Source organism: Crocuta crocuta, unplaced genomic scaffold, assembly GCF_008692635.1.
Source record: "Crocuta crocuta isolate KB4526 unplaced genomic scaffold, BGI_CrCroc_1.0 scaffold258, whole genome shotgun sequence".
NCBI classification, from domain to species: Eukaryota; Metazoa; Chordata; class Mammalia; order Carnivora; family Hyaenidae; genus Crocuta; species Crocuta crocuta.
Genome location: NW_027532842.1, coordinates 2,369,832 through 2,380,146, shown reverse-complemented (window position 1 = coordinate 2,380,146; position 10,315 = coordinate 2,369,832). Strand labels below are relative to the sequence as shown.

Below are 10,315 nucleotides of genomic sequence, written 5' to 3'. Positions count from 1 at the left end.
AGCAGTTAATGTTGGGGCGCCTGGGTCAGTTGGTTAAGCGTCTGACTTCAGCTCAGGTCATGATCTCACGGTTCGTGACTTCAAGCCCCACGTCGGGCTCTGTGCTGACAGCTCAGAGCCTGGAGCTGCTTCAAATTCTGTGTCTCCCTCTCTCTCTGCCCCTCCCCCACTGGCACTCTGGCTCTCTCTCAAATATAAGTAAACATTTTTTTAAAAAGTTAATCTTTAAACAGTGAAAGAAACCATTCTGAAAAGGCTACATACTGTATGGTTCCAAAGATGTCACATTCTGGAAAAGGCAAAACTACGAAGACAGTGAAAAGATCAGCGGCTGCCGGGTGTTAGCTCGGAGGGAGGGATGAATCGCAGAGAAGAGAGGATTCTGGGGGCAGTGCAACCACTCTGCACAATACCATAATGGCAGCAGCATATCATTATCTACTTGTTCAAACCCAGGGTATGTGTAACACCAAGGGTGAACCCTATCATGGATTTGGGGTAATTATGATGTGTCAATGTATGTTCATCAATTATAACAAATGTGTCACTCTTGTAGAATGCAGATCCACACAATCTACTAACGTGGAAAGTAGCAGAGGCTCTGTGTGTGTGTGTGTGTGTGTGTGTGTGTGTGTGTGTGTAGGTACATAGGACCACTCTATAATTTCTGCTTGATTTTGCTGTGAACCTAAAACTACTCTTAAAAATAAAGTCTATTAGAGTTTTTCCTCTAAGATCAGGAACAAGACAAGACACTCACTACTTTTCAACATAGTACTGGAAGTCCTAGCCATAGCAATCAGAGAAGAAAAAGCAATAAATGCCATCCATGTAGGTCAGGGAGAAGTTAAACTGTCGCTATTTGCACAGGGGCCATGCTAATCTTCTCTGTATCGTTCCAATTTTAGTATATGTGCTGCCGAAGCGAGTACTGTCGCTATTTGCAAATAACATGATGCTATATGTGGAAAACTCTAAAGCTTCCACCAAAAAAAAAAAAATTAGAAGTAATGAATGAATTCAGTAAAGTTGCAGGATACAAAATTAATACACAGAAATCAGTTGTATTTCTATATAATGATAAGTAGAAGAGAAATGTAGAGAACAATTACATTTACAACTGCAGCAAAAAGAATAAAATACCTTTTTAATGAAGGAGGTAAAAAACCAGCACTCTGAAAACTATAAAATACTGATGAAAGAAATTGAAGATGACATAAATGGAAAAATGCTCACAGGCTGGAAGAATTAATATTGCTAAAATGTCCGTATTACCCAAAGCAATCCCGATCAAAATACCAACATTATTATTTCACAGAGGTAGAACAAATAATACTAACATTTGTATGAAGCTACCAAAGACCCTGGGTAGCCAAAACAATCTTGAAAAAGGACAAAGCTTGATGTATCACAATTCCAGATCTGAAGACACACTCCAAAGTTACAGTTCTCAAAACAGTATGGTACTGGCACAAAAACAGACACATAAATTAATGGAACAGAATAGAGAGCCCAGAAATAAACCCATAATTGTATGGTCAATTAATCTGCAAAAAAATGACAATGGGGAAAAGACAGTCTCCTTAATAAATAGTGCTGGGAAAACTGAACAGCTACATGCAAGAGACTGAAACTGGACCACTTTCTTATACCATACATAAAAATAAACTCATAATGGATTACAGACCTAAACTGGAGATCTGAAACCATAAAATTCCTGGGGGAAAAAAAACATAGGCATGGAAGTCATTGACATCAGCCATAGCAACATTTTTCTAGTTATGTCTCCTCAGGCAAGGGAGACAAAAGAAAAATGAACTATTGGGATGACACCAGCATAAATAGCTTTTTCACAGCCAAAGAAATCATCAAGAAAATAAAAAGGCAACCTACTGAATGGGAAGAGTACTTGAGAATGATATATCTGATAAGGGGTTTAATATTCAAATTATATAAAGAACTTATACAACTCAACACCAAAAGAAAAATGACCCAATTTAAAGATGGGGCAGAGGACCTGAATAGACATTTTTTTCCAAAGAAGACATACAGCTGCCCAACAGATATGTGAAAAGATGCCTAACATCACCTCACCATCGGGGAAGTGCAAAGCAAAATCACAATGAGATATCACCTTACACCTGCTGGAATGTCTAGAATAAAAAAGACAAGAAGCAACAAATGTTGGTGAGGATGTGGAGAAGAAGGAACTCTTAATACACTGTTGGTGGGAATGCAAACTATTGCATTAACTGTGGAAGACAGTATGGAGCTTCCTCAAACACTGAAAAATAGAACTAGCATATGACGCAGTAATTCCACTATGGGTTCTTACCCAGAGAGAGTGAAAACACTAATTCCAAAAGATGTATGCATCGCTATGCATATATTTATTGCAGCATTATTTATGATAGCCAAGATATGGAAGCAACCTAAGTATCCATAGATAGATGAATGGATCAAGAAGATGTCTCTCTCTCTCTCTCTCTCTCTCTCTCCCACACACACACACACACACACAATGGGCTACTACTCAGCCATAAGAAAGGATGAGATTTGGGGTCGCTGGGTGGCTCACTGAGTTAAGCGTCCAACTTCAGCTCAGGTCATGATTTCACAGTTCGTGGGTTCGAGCCCTGAATTGGGATCTGTGCTGACAGCCAGCCCAGAGCCTGGAGCCTATCTTTGGATTCTGTGTCTCCATCTCTGACCCTCCCCTGCTCACACTGTCTCTCTCTCTCTCTCTCTCTCTCTCAGAAATAAATTTTTAAAAAATTAATTTAAAAAAGGATGAGATTTGCCATTTGTGACCATGTGGATGGACCTATGCTAAGTGAAGTTACTGTGCTAAGTGAAATAATTCAGAGAAAGAAAAATACCATACAATTTCACTTAGATGTGGAATCAAACAAACAAATACAAAGATGTGGAAGCAAACAAATAAATACAAAGATGTGGAATCAAACAAATAAATACAAAGCAGAACCAGGTCCATAAATACGAAGAACAAATTGATGGTTGCCAGATGAGCTGGTGAGGGATAGACAAAATGGGTGAAGAGTAAGAGATACAGGCTTCCAGTCATGGAGTGAATAAGTCACAGGGATGAAAAGTATAGCAAAAGGAACACAGACTATGATACTGCAATAGCACTGTATGCTGACAGATGGAAGCTACTTGTGGTGAGCACAGCATTATGTATAAACCTGTTGAATCACTGTGTTGCACACCTGAAACTAATATAATACTGGGTGTCAATTCTACATCAATTTTAAAAATGCAAAAAAATTAAAGTCTATTAGAAAAAATGTTAACCTATTTTTTAAAAGTAAACCTTCAGATTTTTAAAAAAATTCTCTTATGTCGATTCTTGAGAGAGACAGAGACAGAGCATGAGCGCAGGAGGGGCAGAGAGAGAGAGAGGAAGACACATATTCTGAAGCAGGCTCCAGGCTCCGAGCTGTCAGCACAGAACCTGATGCGGGACTCGAACTCCCAAACCGTGGGATCATGACCTGAACCAAAGTCAGATGCTTAAATGACTGAGCCACCCAGGTGCCCCAAGAACCTTCAGTTACCTGATTCACTAATTATGGGTTTTGCAAACTTGACTCTTCACTATTTTTGGTGGCATGCTCAGACATCTGAATCCTAATTTTGTTCACTATTTCCCAGTGTCTGCCAGTCAGGTACAAATAGATATTCCTAGCATAAAAGTTATGTAACGTTATCATATATTTAGAAAAAATTAGAAAGCATACATGGGAAGGCACATGAATAAAAACAGGAAACCATTAACCTTAAAGCGGTGATTGGGGCACCTGGGTGGCTCAGTCAGTTAAACATCCAACTCTTGATTTCAGCTCAGGCCATCATCTCAGGGTCCTGGTATCAAGCTCAGCATGGAGCTTAAGGTTCTCTCTCTTCCTTTCCCTTAGTTCTTCCCTCACCGTCAGGAGCCAGCTCACACTCTCCCTTTCTTTAAAGAAAAAAAAAAAGAGTAGTGATTAGTTTAGCAATTTAAGGACAACTACATCATATATACAGTTTTTACTATATGTAGATTATTGGACCGTAACATTTACGTAATCCTGATCCATAATCGTTTTCCTATCAGTTCCATTGTGTGGCAATAATTACTTTTCATTCATCTTGGGAGTTTTCTTTACTGAATCTCCTTCATTTCCTATGCTTCTTCCCTAAATTTGCCTTAATGTTTTCATCTGTATATTTAGGGAAATGTAAAAGAATTTTTAATTCTGGAGACTCACAGTAGGCTTCAGATTCTTATGGCTCTGGGGGTGATGGGCATGGAGGAGGCCGCTTGTTNGGGGGGGGGGGGGAGGGATTTGATTTACATTTAAAAACAGTTACATACCTCCTGGGGCTATTGCAAGCACATGGCTTGTTCTCAGTCCATTCTAAGTGCTCCGTAGGGCTTCCCCATTAAAATGATGCATTTGTCGACCTACTTACTCTGCCTCTATCTCGTAATGATTTAAGTTACCAAGAGATGGAGCCTTGCTGGCCCAGTCAATTCTGTGGTTGGTTTGCCCGGACAGGGTGAAGAGGTGTGTATGCACAGATGCGCATGTGTGAACATGAGTGTGTGTGTGTGTGTGTGTGTGTGTGTGTGCATGCACGAGTGGAGAGGTGTGCCAGCATGTCTGACGTCTAAACATGAACTCCGGCTTCAACTGGCGGAGAGCCTAGTTAAGGATGGCCAAAATGTAAACTCTTCTGATTAGGAAGAAGGCTGCCATGGTGCTCCTGAGGCTGGTTTGTCGCCTGTCATTTCACTTTTTCGCCTTCATTCAGGGCCCCGAGGAGGGAAGCAAAGAGGACAAGAGGCAAAGCAGGCATTTTTATAAAAAGGCTCCATTTATGTTGGTGAAGGACAAGCTTTTCATGATTACGAAACCGGAGTTAATCCAGGAAAGACACTGGTGGGAGAGGTGGAAATAGGCCTGAGAAGCTTCAGGTAAGTGAAAAAGATGTTTTCCAAGTGCGCCTGGATGGCTCAGTTGGTTGAATGTTGGACTTCAGTTCAGGTCATGATCTCATGCATCATGAGTTCGAGCCCCGTATCAGGCTCGCTGCTGTCAGCGCAGAGCCCGCTTCAGATGCTCTGTTCCCCCCTCTCTCTCTGCCCACCCCCTGCTCACTCACTGAAAATTAAACAAACATAAAAAAGGATGTTTTCCACTCAAATACATACACGTAGGACCAGACACTGGATACAACTAGAGGTTGGTGACAAAGTCATAGAATTTTATTTATTACTACCTTTTATCCAGATGTTTTAATTAAATCATGTTCTAAGCCATAAACATAAGTTTAAATCTATCTACAGAACATAAACATAAACAGGACAGAGTAGAGTCATTTAGATGAAAATTTAAAATATTATAAGCTGTTGACATTAGGAAGTCTACATGTTGCTCATTAATATTCATGTTTAAGATGTTTAAACAATGGTTACTGCACCAAGCCTTCCTACATTGCAGGACTTTTATACATGTAAGTCATTAAAGGCATATGGCTTTTAAAGGCTGAGTCATTCTTGCACTCAGTGAATCAAACTTGTGGGAGAATCTAGCCATCTGGAAAAATCTAAGGTACCACTGCTCTGCGGGTAGCCACCTGCCTAATACGAGAGCAGATCACCCAAGAGGAAGTAAACAGGCTTGGAATCTGGCCTTGCAGATTGAAGTTTGCAAGGTGCCCACAAACATCACAGAGTATTTCAAGGCTGGGTGTGACTCACGTGTTGCTATTTTTCCAGGTGCCACAACTCTGAGCTTCTATTGATATTTTAATTTAAACGTGCCTCCTTGGCAGAAAGGGTCTGAGCTGTCACCTGGTCTAGTGGGGAAATGGTTGGACACTCCCGGTAAGCTGAAGCCAATGACGGAAAGTAAAGCCCAGGAAGGAAGAAAACAGGCCGAGGGAATCTCTCCCTGCCAAGGATGGGTGTTTGTGTCGGAGGGGTGCTCACTGATCATCATAATCGCGAGTCCGGGCCCAAGAAATTAATCAGCGGTGGGGAAGCGAGACTAAGATGAAGGAAGAGAACTCTTGAAAACACGGGTAGAACACCACAGTGAGAGTCAGGAAGGGAGTAGGCAAGGGGCTCTCAGCCAGGCCTCAGCCTCGGGACCAGAGTTCTAGAAGGCAGACTGAGCAGCAGTCCTAGAAGGAAATGATTACTAGGCAGGAAACCGGGGTAGGGGCTTGGAGGCTGGGGGGCGAGGGAAGAAGCAGATCGGAAGCCCAGGACCAGAACAGGGGATGGACGGCCGAGCTGGGATACCGCACGAAGCAAGAGAGGGCGCGTTATTAGCTCCCTGAATGAATTTCTTCCATAGAGACTTCCCTTTAATGGAGCCAAGGAGCAGCTTTACCGATACATTGCAGCAATCCATGAAGAAGGGAAAAGATTCGCCTCTGGTCACCCACACAAGTGAAGCCAACATGAAGAATCCATTGGGAAGCAAGCTGAAACTCGGCCATTCTGCATTTGTGAGCTGCTAACAACCTCCTAGCTGAAGGGTATCAAAGAATCTACCCAGTTCCATAAGCCCCTGACTCATTTAGCTTAATTTTGGGCTAACCCTTTTGTGAGAAGGCTGTGGGGGTGGGGGACATTACCTGCCTCTCAGATGCGGGCAGCACTGAACTAGATGGAAACACCAACAGGGTGTGTGGACAGACGGGAGCCCTAGGCATCTGGAGCTATTTCCATGGAAGAGAACAGGATTCAAACCTCCCCTCATCTTCCCCAGCTCTGAGCATTTCTTTTCCAAGAAGTTTTCTTGTCCTTCTAGACAAGTGCAGAGAGGGTGTTCAGAAAGGTGTCCCCTGAAGGGAGGGTGACAGGGAGAGTTGAATCTTCAACACTTTGCCCCATTAGTAGGTTTGGGAGAGCGATCTGCCTTCATCTGTTGCTGTCATTCTCCAAAAGAGATGTTTGCAAACTGGTCCTAGGCTGCAGGACCGCAAACACAAAAATCGCTCTGGTAGAACGTCCTTCTCCACTGGTTCCTGGGAACACATCCACGTAATGCCATTGGAAAACTGCCACTGGAGGGCATTAGACATCATTTAATTTGCTCCATGATGACTTTTGACCTCTGCCTTCATTTGTTTATCCCTATTACCGCCATCAGACATTTATTGATCTATTTCTAGGTGCAGGAAACGATGATAGGCCAGCAGATCTAAGGCAATGCTCTAAGAGGCTCATAGTCTAGTTTGGAAAAAATATATAAAAAGATGAGTAAACCAGGGCGGGGCGCCTGGGTGGCTCAGTCGGTTAAGCATCCAACTTTGGCTCAAGTCATGATCTTGCAATTCACAGGTCCAAGCTCCTCAGGCTCTGTGCTGACAGCTGGTAGCCTGGAGTCTGCTTTGGATTCTTTGTCTCCCTTTCTCTGTGCTCCTTCCCCCGGCAAAAAAAATAAACATTAAAACATTTTTAAAAGAGAAATAAAAACTATAGTAGATTCAAATCAGAGTTGCACGCTCTATCAAAAGGCCCTGGCAGAGATAAGAACAACAGAGGTTTTAGGGGAGGTATATTTGCAAAAGCAGAGAGGACCCTCTTAAGAAGCACACTCACAGGGCCATTCAGGATGTTGCAAATGGTTTGCAATTTGCAACCCATAACAGACTGCTGGAGAAGTCTCAATGCATCTGGACTAACCATTGGGGCCAGCCAACTTTTTCATTACAGAATATTTGTTGAGCAATTAGGGGGCACCCAATTTATACCTTCTTAGAGATTGCTCCACTCGTTTCTCCCCAATTTATTTCCATACACCACAAAGCTATAATCTCTATTCTAAGCTTATAACTAAAAGAATGTGCAAACAGAAAAATAGGATATGGTCAATCATTCATTCACTCAGGAAGCATGAAGCAGCCTTGGCTTTTACCCATGGCTCACCTCCCTTCAGATGATATTAAGGACCCGAACAACTGTGAGCAAAGCAATTAGAGGATGATTTTCACATTACAAAGAGTCCCAAAGGGGTCCTTTTAGTGCTTCCCTAGAGGCTTTAAATATGTAAGTATTTGTTTTACAGACCATTAACTCTTGCAGCTGGAAGAGGAAGAAGGGATAAACGTGGGTGGTCAGGGAAAAAAGTAGAGTTTAAACCTACAGAATTGGAAAGCAGACCCAGCAACAGATCAATGACCCGGGCCACTCTGATTTATATCTTACTCTCGTAGGATAGAAAGTCCTCAAAGTGCTTTTTGACAGTCTCTGTTTTGGTCTTCATGTCAGTTGGGTATGATGATAAACTAAAAAACTGAGGGTTTAGAGGGATGAGCAGATGGAACACAGGATTTTTAGGGGATGGTATCATACTCTGTATGATGCTATAACACACATATTTCCAAACGCATGGAATATAGAGCACCATATGTGAACCCTAATGTATTCTATGGACTTGGGGGATAAGGATGTGTCCCGGTAGGTTCGTGGATTTTAACAGATGTGCCTCTCTGGCGGGAGAGGCTCCAAGTATGTCGGGGGACAAGTATCTGGGAAATCTGCATCTTCTGCTCAGTTTTGCTGCGAATCTACAACTGCTCTGAAAAATAAAGTCTATCAAAAAGTTTGAGAGTTTACGATTTGATGGGCAATAACATTTTCAAAAACTACGTTTCCATGACACGCTTGAAGAGTTTGTTGCAAAAGAGGAAGGAGAGGGGTAGATTTGAGATGGAGTTCTGTCTTCCCCGCAGACTGCCATCCAAAGTTGGATAGAGGACAGGCACCTGGGGGGCTCAGTCGAGTAAGCGTCCGACTTCAGCTCAGGTGGTGATCTCTCAGTTGGTGAGTTCAAGCCCCGAGTTGGGCTCTAGGCTGACAGCTTAGAGCCTGGAGCCTGCTTCAGATTCTGTGTCTCCTGTTCTCTCTGACCCTCCCCTGTTCGTACTCTCTCTCAAAAATAAATAAACATTAATATTTTTTTTAAAAGTTGGATAGAGGAGATGGCGATGGTAGTGGTACAGCGATCATTAAACACATATGGCAGTATCCGGGTACAGAGGAGAGGCATGTCAATTACCTACAGGCATACAGTTTATGGGCACTTTCAGCACTCAGCTGTTCTACGCCCAGCCTACAGATGTGAACAGCAGATGGTTGTGGGGCTAGCTAGGAGGGGCACACATGTCTACATTTTTAGGAAATATTTATAGTAATAAATGCAGACAGAGAAGACCCCTCTCTGCTCAACGATTTTGGAATCCAGTATTAGGCCAGAAGACTAGAGACAGGGCAAAGTGAGATCAACACCAAAGGAGAAGTACTATGCGACTGCAATAATATTTACTGGTAATTTTGTGGGCCTAACAGTTATTCATATTCGTACACTTTGGGATCACGTAAGCAGCGCGTCGCAAGGCGCAAATTTAGGCAACGTGGAGCTCACCGCTGGTACCTCCAGAGGTGGGGAGGGGCGGGGGGTTGGGCAGCTGGGGTCTCTGGCCAAGTTCCCCTTCTGCAGCGCTGCTGGGGCTCTGGCTGCCGCTTGGCACGGTCGGTCCCACCGGCCCCGCTGGGAGGGTCACTGCCGAGACACCCAGCCCCATCTTATTGTTCAGCGCCGGGAGTTTCCTCCTTTGGCAGAGCCCTGGAGCCGTGAGCTGAGCGGGAAGGGGCCGGGCTGGGGCAGGCCTTCGGGATGTCTATTGCGGCCGCTCCTTCCCCTCTCCGGGAGCTCGGGTTTCCCGGGGTGTGTGCGGATTCTCAATAAAAAGGGAAAAGCACGATCCAAGTTAATTTTCCAGCGCCGAGAGGAAATGCTGTTTCCTGCATCGTACAAAACCGGTGCCGACGAGACTGACACAGGCGCCCATTGTCCCGCGAACAATGCGGTGATGGGGGAAGGACGCCTGAGAAAACAGACCCCGGGCCGCCGCGAGCGTTTGATCTTCCCTCCGAAGTGTGTGAGTGTGCATGTGCGTGTGCGCGTGTGCGCGTGTGCGGGCGCAGCCCCCTTCCGTCCTGCCTCCGCTCCCGGGGCGCGCTCCTGACGCTGGCGGGCGACACCTCACCCTCGACAAACGCCCGAAAGACCAAAAAGAAAAAAGGGAAGGGCAGGAAAATCCAGAGAATAGGATGGAAACGGAGAGAAAGGGAAAGAACGGGGAGAAAGGACAAGACTCACCCCCAGAGTCCCCCTAAGGGCTAATTTCAAATCTTCCATCGGCCTGGGTCCTATGGGAACCGCCCGGGGGGCCACCCTCGCTCCTCGGGGTCTCCGGGCGGCGGGGGTGCCCAGGGCTCCGGCGGGACCCG

At 44.4% G+C, this 10,315-nt stretch overlaps 1 pseudogene; it reads right to left on the bottom strand.

Annotated features, from left to right (window-relative positions):
* Window positions 1–862: 862 nt before the first annotated feature.
* LOC144216174 (U6 spliceosomal RNA) lies at window positions 863–932 on the bottom strand (annotated as a pseudogene).
* Window positions 933–10,315: the final 9,383 nt, after the last annotated feature.